Source organism: Thunnus albacares, chromosome 10 (genome assembly GCF_914725855.1).
Source record: "Thunnus albacares chromosome 10, fThuAlb1.1, whole genome shotgun sequence".
In the NCBI taxonomy this organism is placed as follows: Eukaryota; Metazoa; Chordata; class Actinopteri; order Scombriformes; family Scombridae; genus Thunnus; species Thunnus albacares.
The window spans coordinates 8,275,987-8,285,000 of NC_058115.1; the positions used below are offsets into that span (position 1 = coordinate 8,275,987).

Here is a 9,014-nt window from a genome sequence, read left to right on the forward strand (position 1 = left end):
ATTCATGTCAACTTGTGTCTTCCCTGATTGAAATGCAGTTCTCCTCGGCTCTATGTAGTGTTAGCTTCTCTCATTGTTTTGGTTTTGCGGCCCCCAACTTTACTGTCCTGGATTACTCTTACTACTCTCAAAGCATTGTTGCCAGTTGCAGAAGGCAGCTGTTTTCTGTGAAAAAATGCTGATAAACCCGCTGTACACTACCTGCCCAGCAAACAGCAGACAATGTTAGCAACTAGCTATCAACCATAGTGGAGCATGTAGCAGCTAAAGAGACAAATATTTACCTCTGGAGTTGGTGGACACCAAAGCAGAACTATCAGAAGAGTATTGGACTTCGGTTGGTTGGGTGACGTTGTTTCTCTACTACACTACTTGCTAATAAATGAACAGCAACAACAGGTAGTTCCCCAATAACTCTGAATCAAACACTATATTGTAGATATGCTGCAACAACATATGATACATAATTGAGCATATGAATGGCCATCATATATTTCCATCATAATGTTCCAAGCCCTCATACGCTCTAAACTTTAAAATCTGAATAGGTGCCTAACCAAAACACAATGTTTAGTACAGATTTATAACTAGAAAAAAATGACACACAGTGCTGAGCTGCATCTCAAATTAAGGTGCCCAGCTTTCAGATGACCACTTCTATGTAGCATAAAATGTTGACCAGCTAGCTCCCCCTAAAGATACCCTGTCCCCCCCCTAAAAAAGACAAAAATGGGTTTATGGTGGGTCTCTAAGGGTTAAAGCCATCAAAAATAAGTGTCAAGTTTCATTTTTAACAAGTTGCACTGTCATCACATATCTGACGGATATGGAAAGATATTGTGGGATGGATCATGATTCATTAGTGCCTTGTAAGGAACATGAAAGTCTTTGGGGAAAACATGTCTGTTCATGTACAACATAATTGTGACGTTATTCAGAGCAGGGATGGAGAAGAACAAGTAAACAGACCTGCTCAGACAGTTGAGGGTAATTGCTCTGGATGTCATGGCACACAGTAAATGAGGCATAAAGGAGTAAATGGATAGTAAATGAATAAATGTTTTGGCTGCAGGAGGAAAAAGTCATTTTGAAACAAATTCAGTGCATCAAATTTAACAGTAAAAAAGTTTCCTGTATGAGAGACTACAGTAAAATGTGGCAGACATGCTGATTCAAAAGATTTTTTTCCTACTCCTTATGACTACCTCTTTTCAAAATGTGAAGGGATTCCACAAAACCCTCATTACAGTCCAGATGTCTGTAATGTTCTGGCCTACATCTCAGTGTTGGAAACCTGGCCATTGGTCCAGGCTCTCTCCTGAGAGGCTCCTCTGAGAGTGAAAGGCTATTTCCAGTGTGCCTATTTATACAGCGCCTGCCTCAATAGAGAGGCGAAATGAAGCAAGATCTTCCCAGCAATCAGGCCAGGAAACTGAGGACTTTGATGGATCAAAATCTCATTTTTACTGTTAGACGTGAACTTATCCCAGCATTGCAACAGTTCACAAAATCAATACAATCAATGAAACATGATTTCCAAGGAAGTGTGCAGTGGAGGAAATATTGTTTCTATTAAAACCCAGGCTTAACATCTGGTCACGAGTGGTATTATTATTAATGATTCTTCCTACAGTAACTACACTTATTAACATGCACACCATGGTAATAGTAGGGATCCTCAGGTATTCCATATTTTATCTGGTAAAGGTTAATTTTAAAGATTGTTCATTATAACCAGGATAAATGTTTTGAGAAATCAGATCATAAGTCATTTCTCCTGAGCAAGAACATTTAATAATATCCTGATTATTCTATGTTATAAAGGTTCATTTTTACCCTAAAACTTCACCAGAGCAGCACTTGCGCTGCTTAAGTACCCCTCTGGTGGAACATTAGGGCAACAATAAAGCACAGAAGTGTCCCATATAAGAGCTGTTGTCCTGGCGTCCCTCTTGGACTCGCTGCTGTTCCACAAGCTTCTGTAACTCACTGCAATCTTTTATTGAAAGTTTCTTTCATCTCCCTTTCTGAAAAAATTAAACATGTCACTCTCACAAGATGAATGAGTATCTACGGCACACCTATGTTTTAAAAAAAACAACAAAAAGGAGACATTGTGGTTTAGAGGTAGTGAATGTTACCTTCAGTGACTGCATTAAATCCGGCCCTCTCAGTGAAGCTGGATTGTTCTCACAGCCTCCATCTCTGAACTAAACCAGCTGATTCCTGGATGTAGCCTTACCAGTGGCTAACGTTACCCAGCCACTAAGAAGCCACAACATATGAATAAGACGACTTTGGAGTTACCTGGAGTTACATATCTCGTCTTTTGGTGGTGGCTAACCGTGTCCCCACACCTTCAGCCCGCGCATCAAGCACGTACATTGTTGGTACACTGAATGCACAAACTGATATCAATCCTCCATCAAACTACCACTAAGACTGCCTTCATATTGTTGAAGTAACAGAGCATTAGTGGGATTTGTAACTGTAATGTAATTACTGAATTTCAAACTGTAATATCTTACACTACTTGTTACAGAAAAAAGTAATGACATATTACTGTAACACGATACAGTAATGTGTTGCTGCCCTACACTGCACATCATATGTCATCGTAACTTTCACATCAAAACATCACAACAATTTCTTCTTTTCAATTTAGCTGTAATCTCTGCTGTCTCGCCATTTGGTCCTCACTGCCACCCAGTCAGACTAGTGACACTTGGCCTGCGACAGTCTTGGACTTGTGGGAAATGTTGTTTGTTAAAGGCCAAAGAAAATCCAAATATTAAATAAATGACTTTATTATCTGTGATAAAATGTGCGAAACTCAAGGTTCACTTATTAGTTTCTCCAGAGCTTTCAATATCCCACAGCCTTCTTCAGTGAATGGAAGTTGCTCAGGTGTAAGTACATGACTTAAGTCATGTACTTACATGACTTAAGAAACAGGTGCTGGCTTGCACATTAGAGGAAGGATCCTTTCATAGCAACCGAATTCATTAGCCCAATCTTCTGGGTTGGATACAGTGTTTTTTCCCCCTGCTGAAGTCTCTAATGGTTGGATGATATGTCTGCTCCAAGCTACTGATAGTAAAATGCCACGAGGGTGCTGGAACAGCCTGCTTTGTGTTTCTATTCACAAGATCTACTAAGGTATAAATGTCCTTTAACAGGGACTCTCTGCAAGAGCATACCAAATTGTGTAATTATATATTTGTAATGTGTAAGGATGAACAATACTATTTATTGCATACATCATTCACACCAAAACGTCATTTGCTTCAATTGTTTAAAATCTGACCTGCTTACAGTATGTACTGTGTGTTTTTTTTTTAACTTTTGTAAGAGCCCATAATCAAGCTCATGAAAATAGACCCCAAAATTGGCATCGAAACTCGACTCAATGTCTTCATGTTGCCTGCAGAGATAAAAATGATGACACAGTTTCCATAGTGACATCCCAGGTTTGTCCTTGTGTGCGCGGGTGTGTGTGCCTTTTGTGTGTCAATGATGCCAAGGTTATCTGGTGACACCCTGATTCTGTTGCAATTGTCATGGCTCAGCAAAACGGCTCAGTAAAGTGTTGTGGCTACATCTGCTGCGACTGTTGGGGGGTCCGGGCTGCTGTGGAGAAGACTGAGGAAGCGGAGCAGGAACAAACTGGGATTGTTTCCATCATGTCCTCCGCCAGGAAACACTGAGTGCCCCATCTGAAGGACTGGGATTTGTTCATTTTTGGCTGCACAGAGAATAAAATGTCATTAAGGGGATTCAAACCAGTAATTAGGTGGTTTTTGGCATAAAACAACAACAGATCCATGGAACAGTCACAGATGTAGTAATTTGAGTTTTATCCTCCTGTCAAAAATTATATATTCAGGTGATTTCAACAGTATAGTTAGTTTACTCTGAGTTGACTCACTATTATCCGCACAGATTTACACGGATTCAAAGTGGGTGATAATTAAGTTTAGAATATTTTTCCTCCTCACATCTGATCATAGTTGTTATAACCTTTACTTTTAGCTTTGTGTTTTAAAAACTTGAAGCAAAGATGGTTTTCTATGTGGTACAAATAATTTATTCATGAAAACCACACTTGCATATGTGCACACGTGCACAGAAACACACTCACACACCATTTGCTGCAGGGGAAACATTCTCCCACCAACATTTACGCCTCCTCTTGCATCTCCCACAGGCCACGTCCCCTACAGACGGATTCAAAATCATCACCAGAAATGATCTATAAATGTGTGAACGCCTCATTTCCGCCTGTGTTTATGAAAAAAAACAAGGCTACCGCCCACAACAGCTGGGCTCCTCTGCATGCTGGAAACTGTATGCTCATGTGCAAAGATTAAATGAATAATTTTCTTAAAATTACAAGTTAATTCAGAAAAAAAAGATTGATTAGAAAACATATGATGGTTTCATGAGTATTTTACTTCACTTTCATCTAAACAGTTGTCTATGAGAAATTAGATCTCTTTAAAGTTTATGTTGATTTGTAGAATCTCCACACTGATACACAATATAGTCAGATATCTTTTTTTTTTTTTTTTTTTAAATTGGACATAAAGAGAAAGCTAAAGTGGATAAGCAGATATTATTATCATGCTGTTACTGTTGCCTCCTGGCTCCAGCTTTGTACTCAACACCCAGACATGAGAGTGGTATGAATCTTCTCATCTCACTCCAATAAGCCAATAAAATTTTTTCCCAAATGTTGAACTATTATAACCTGACACGTCAGATGGTTTGTTAAACAGAACCATCTGAGAAGTCGTCTTTGGAAACTGTTTGGAAAAGGGCAGGCACTTTCAAAAAATACCTGGCAGGCGATTGGATGAACCATCTGTTTATCACTGTCTAACCTTGTGAGGCAGCTGGATTCACAAGATCACTCAAGAATCTTCATAGGACGCTGATTGGTCCGAAGCATCTGTGGTTCTGACACAAGCGCATAATTTGAAGCCTGACAAGATGGATTCTCATGTAATCTTGTGATCTCTTTATGGAATTATTAGCAGCATCACTCAAACACACTTATTTTACTTTTGAGAAATGTACAGCTGGTTGAACTAACTAACAGTACATGTGTTCATTTGAATATTTATGGAGCTGTTAGTTTCACCATTAACAATAAAATCTAAATATATCTATCTACAAATATTCTGTTTACATATGATAATACTACTGTTATAGCAGTAGTGAATACAATTGCTCTACCTTGAGAATTGTGAGATTAGTGAGAAAAGATCCAATAGACATCCAGTAACTGAGCTGAGATGGGCTAACTGTACTCTTCAGCATACCTTCACAGAAACATCAAAGAGACATCCGTGAGTTTGTCTCACACCAGGAAAGTAGAAAAAAATAGCACAATTCCCCCAAAACCAAACTATTATAGCAATGAGGTAACAACTTTGTGGGAAATAATATACTCAATGGAATAACTCAATGTTTGTGTGGTATAGTGGGTCTGCGTCTGAGTTTCAGGCTGATGGAACAAAGTGAAGACAGAAAGAGACCATAGAAAGTGTATAAATCCAAATCCTGCTTTTCATGAGGCCGTTCTGAAGTGATCAATGCAGCACACTTGAAAATGAAGATTAGCTCAGCGCCCACCTCATTGGTTGGCTCAATAGCCCAGACCTAAACTTCATGAAGGTGTGACAGAGCGAAAATTGTCTCGCAAGAGGGAAATTCGCCATCTGCCACCTCATAGGGCACTCAAGTGTTGTCGAGTACTTGCATGTAATGGGTGGGCCGGCTTACTGAAGTAGATGAGAGGGCACTAGGCCACAGTGGCGCATAAATGACTCCCAATCACTCAGATTCACAAGTGGTTCAAAAGTGGTTAATGGTTCAGGATGAAGCTCCCTTTGCCTTTGCATGGATGACTTTGTTTCCATGATCGTGGACAGCAATAGCAATGACAAAAAGGTGCTTCATGCGACAAATTAAGCCACTGTTTTATGAATGCTTCTCTGAATGATATCATGTTCTTGGAGGACTCTTCGGTGCCTAGGGATCACACTTTAATCCTGTTGGGGAAATGGAGAGCCTTTCAGACAGGGGACAGTTTTGTAATAAGAGCTCTGGTTACAGCCTCTGTGTCAAAGCTTTCCTCTGTTGTGGTCACAGATTCCCAGTTGTTTCCATAAAGTCTTAATAAAGGTAGGAATTGGCCAACAGCAATGTGGGCTGCAAGGTGGTAACTACAACCCTGAAGGAAAGGATTTATGTCAATATTTTTTCTTCTGAACATAGATGAGTGGAATTTATTGTTATTTTTTTAGACTGGTGGATCAGTAAAGGTGTTTTTCATATTGCTGTTTGAACCCTGAGGGGAAAATCTCCTTTTAGTTCCACCTCCGCCTCTACAGGGAGATCAGAGGTCATGGTCAGCTACAAAACATCATCCCTGTCTTCCAGTTGAAGGACAGACTTCCTGCTCATGTTCGACTTTCTGTATAAAATCAAAGTCTATTCCGAGTGCTGAGGGAGGCATGAAAGTGCAGCCTCGGTGGAGAAATGCACCCTTGATGAATGTGAGCCAAAGTTTAAAATGAGGGGAAAAGGATTAACTAGCAGTTTGGAGGTTCAGTCTGACAAATATTTCTATGAGGCTCCTTTGGTGGCAGAAATTATCTTATTGGTTGAGTGAAACTGCAGTGGGCAGAGAAAAAGCATTATACGTGCCATTCCACAATACAGCATTAGTATTATTGAAACCCTGTATGAATATACTGTATACTATACTGTACTAGTTGTACCTGTAAGGGAAATCTTTGAAACAGCATTTAGATATATTACATTTACAGTGGGAGAGATTTTACAAAAATATGTCATTGAATAGTTCAATGAATTAATGAAATGTGAAAAAATTAATAACCTGAAAATGTTATTAGCTTTATTACTGGCAAGTCAGAAACTTTGTTAGGGGTAGAAGAGCAGACAGCTATGTAGGGTACCTTTCCTTTTCATGGTAAACCACCAAAGTCATTTGCAGTGGGCTATTAACATTTGTACTGGACTTCTGATGACTGGAAAATGTTCACCACATCATCACCCGAAGGGTAAAATTAGGGTAAGTAATAAATAACCACATGAGTTTACAGCAGCTACAAATCAGACTAAATCCATTAATGTATCCCCAAGTGAGTCATTATTGTAATGAAGATCATGTTGCCTGTCAACAGTGCAAGAATCAACCAGGAATAATTCAAGGAAACATAAGAAATGTGGGATAAAGCTGCACTTATCAATATTTTCTCTTTACAGTCAGTCACATAACGATGTGGAAGAGGATGTGTATATTATCAAACCCACTGAGAATCAATGCCTGACTCTGCAGTTCCTGTTAGTGACTAAGAGCGTTTAAGCATCTTTCGGCTTATTGTTTTAGCTTATGCAGCTTAGTTGTTTTGGTTCGATCTCACCACTCTCATTGACCTTGAAAACCATCTCTTCCTCCCCCGCCTCCCAAAAAATTAATGCTGCTTTAAACTTGGAGCATCTACCACTCAGCCTTGGGAGTTTGCATGAAGCACTAATGTATAAATCAATTTTTGAGTCAGTGCCATGTTGTGTGGTAGCTATTATCAGGGCAAAATGTGGTCTAATGTGGCATTGAAAGGGGAGGTCCATTAGTCTGGCACCTGATGTGCTATTCACAGGTACTGTTAAAAATGAGGAGAAATCTTTCTACCTTAATCTGTAAAGCACATTAGGAAACATTTGAATATTTTTGTGCTTTTGTTTACAATTATATTTTCATTCCTGATGCAACCGTTCTGTTTTTACAAGCTACATATTCCTATTGTAAATGTGTATATGTGCTGACACTGTAATTTGTGTGTGGTTAAGCTGAAATGCATGTTCAAGAAATGAATTAATGTTGGAGTAAAGCAGTGCCATAAGCTCTGCTCTCTGGTGTCTCATTTTCAGTTAGTCTGTGTGTCTCTCCCTCTGCATTTGTTTGGAGTTGAAGATGTCATGTTGGGTGTTTTTTTGGGGGGGCGGTGTGATTTCCCGACAGCTTGACTTGTGGTTCTGACTCATTAGCTTCTTGCACTGCCACAATGAGCCTCATCAATCGTAACCCCCAGTGCAAAAAAGCTGCCTTCCCCCTACCTGGCCATTGTGGCTCTCTTTGCTCAGTAACGCAACCTAGAAACAGCGTGGCATTGCTCGCTGCAGGGAAATAAATAACACTCACAAACATTTTTCCTAATGCTGTCAAAACAGAGAGCATTCTGACAGTGATTCATGCATTTATGTCATTCAGGCTGTAATGAAATGGAAAACACATTTTGCTATGTCATTTAGTTTTACGGGGCACATGTTGCATTGGACCATATACTGTGTGGTTTGCAGGTGTAAAAGATCCAACACATGAGATGCATTGATCAGCTGAGCAATGGCTACGGGCTTTTATTGTGATACTGAACAAGTAGGAAATGGGCCTGTTCTAACTTATAGTCATAGTAACAATACCTCCAGCAGGAAGGACATGGATTTGATTGTATGAAATATATTCATTTTTTTAAAGAAACAGTACCAAACATCAGAAAGACAAAGTTATCGACCCACTGATGAACATAGTTGATCACTTAGCAGCTAAGCAGCCAGATATTTCCTACATGAGTTGCTGGAGACCAAAATAGAGATAAATGAAGAATGTTGGACTTATATACATTTGTCACTCAAAATGGATGCTGATGTTGCTCTGTGCCTGCTAGTAAATGCTCAGCTGTTTGCTAACATGCTCAACCTGACAACTTTAGGGGGTGACAATGTGTTAATATTGTGTTTACAGCTTGTTCTGCTGTTCCTAAGTGGCCAAAAAACAATCAATGCAGCTTTAACCTAACTTAAAGATCTCACCCATACATGTTTTAAGACATGACATTACTTTGGTTTGAATAATAATTTGTATCTGATATGGTTTTTCAAAAAAAAAGACCTTGTTAAAAATGGTTAAAATGAAATCTATTACT

The 9,014-nt window shown here is 39.3% G+C and overlaps 1 long non-coding RNA gene across 1 annotated transcript in view; it reads right to left on the bottom strand.

Moving 5' to 3' along the window:
• Positions 1 to 8,291: 8,291 nt before the first annotated feature.
• The window catches only part of LOC122991064, a 15,529-nt gene continuing 14,806 nt past the window's right edge, over positions 8,292 to 9,014 (bottom strand). Inside the window, exon 3 of the long non-coding RNA XR_006405521.1 lies at positions 8,292 to 8,303. This is a non-coding gene — a long non-coding RNA (uncharacterized LOC122991064). The remainder of the gene's footprint in view (positions 8,304 to 9,014) is intronic.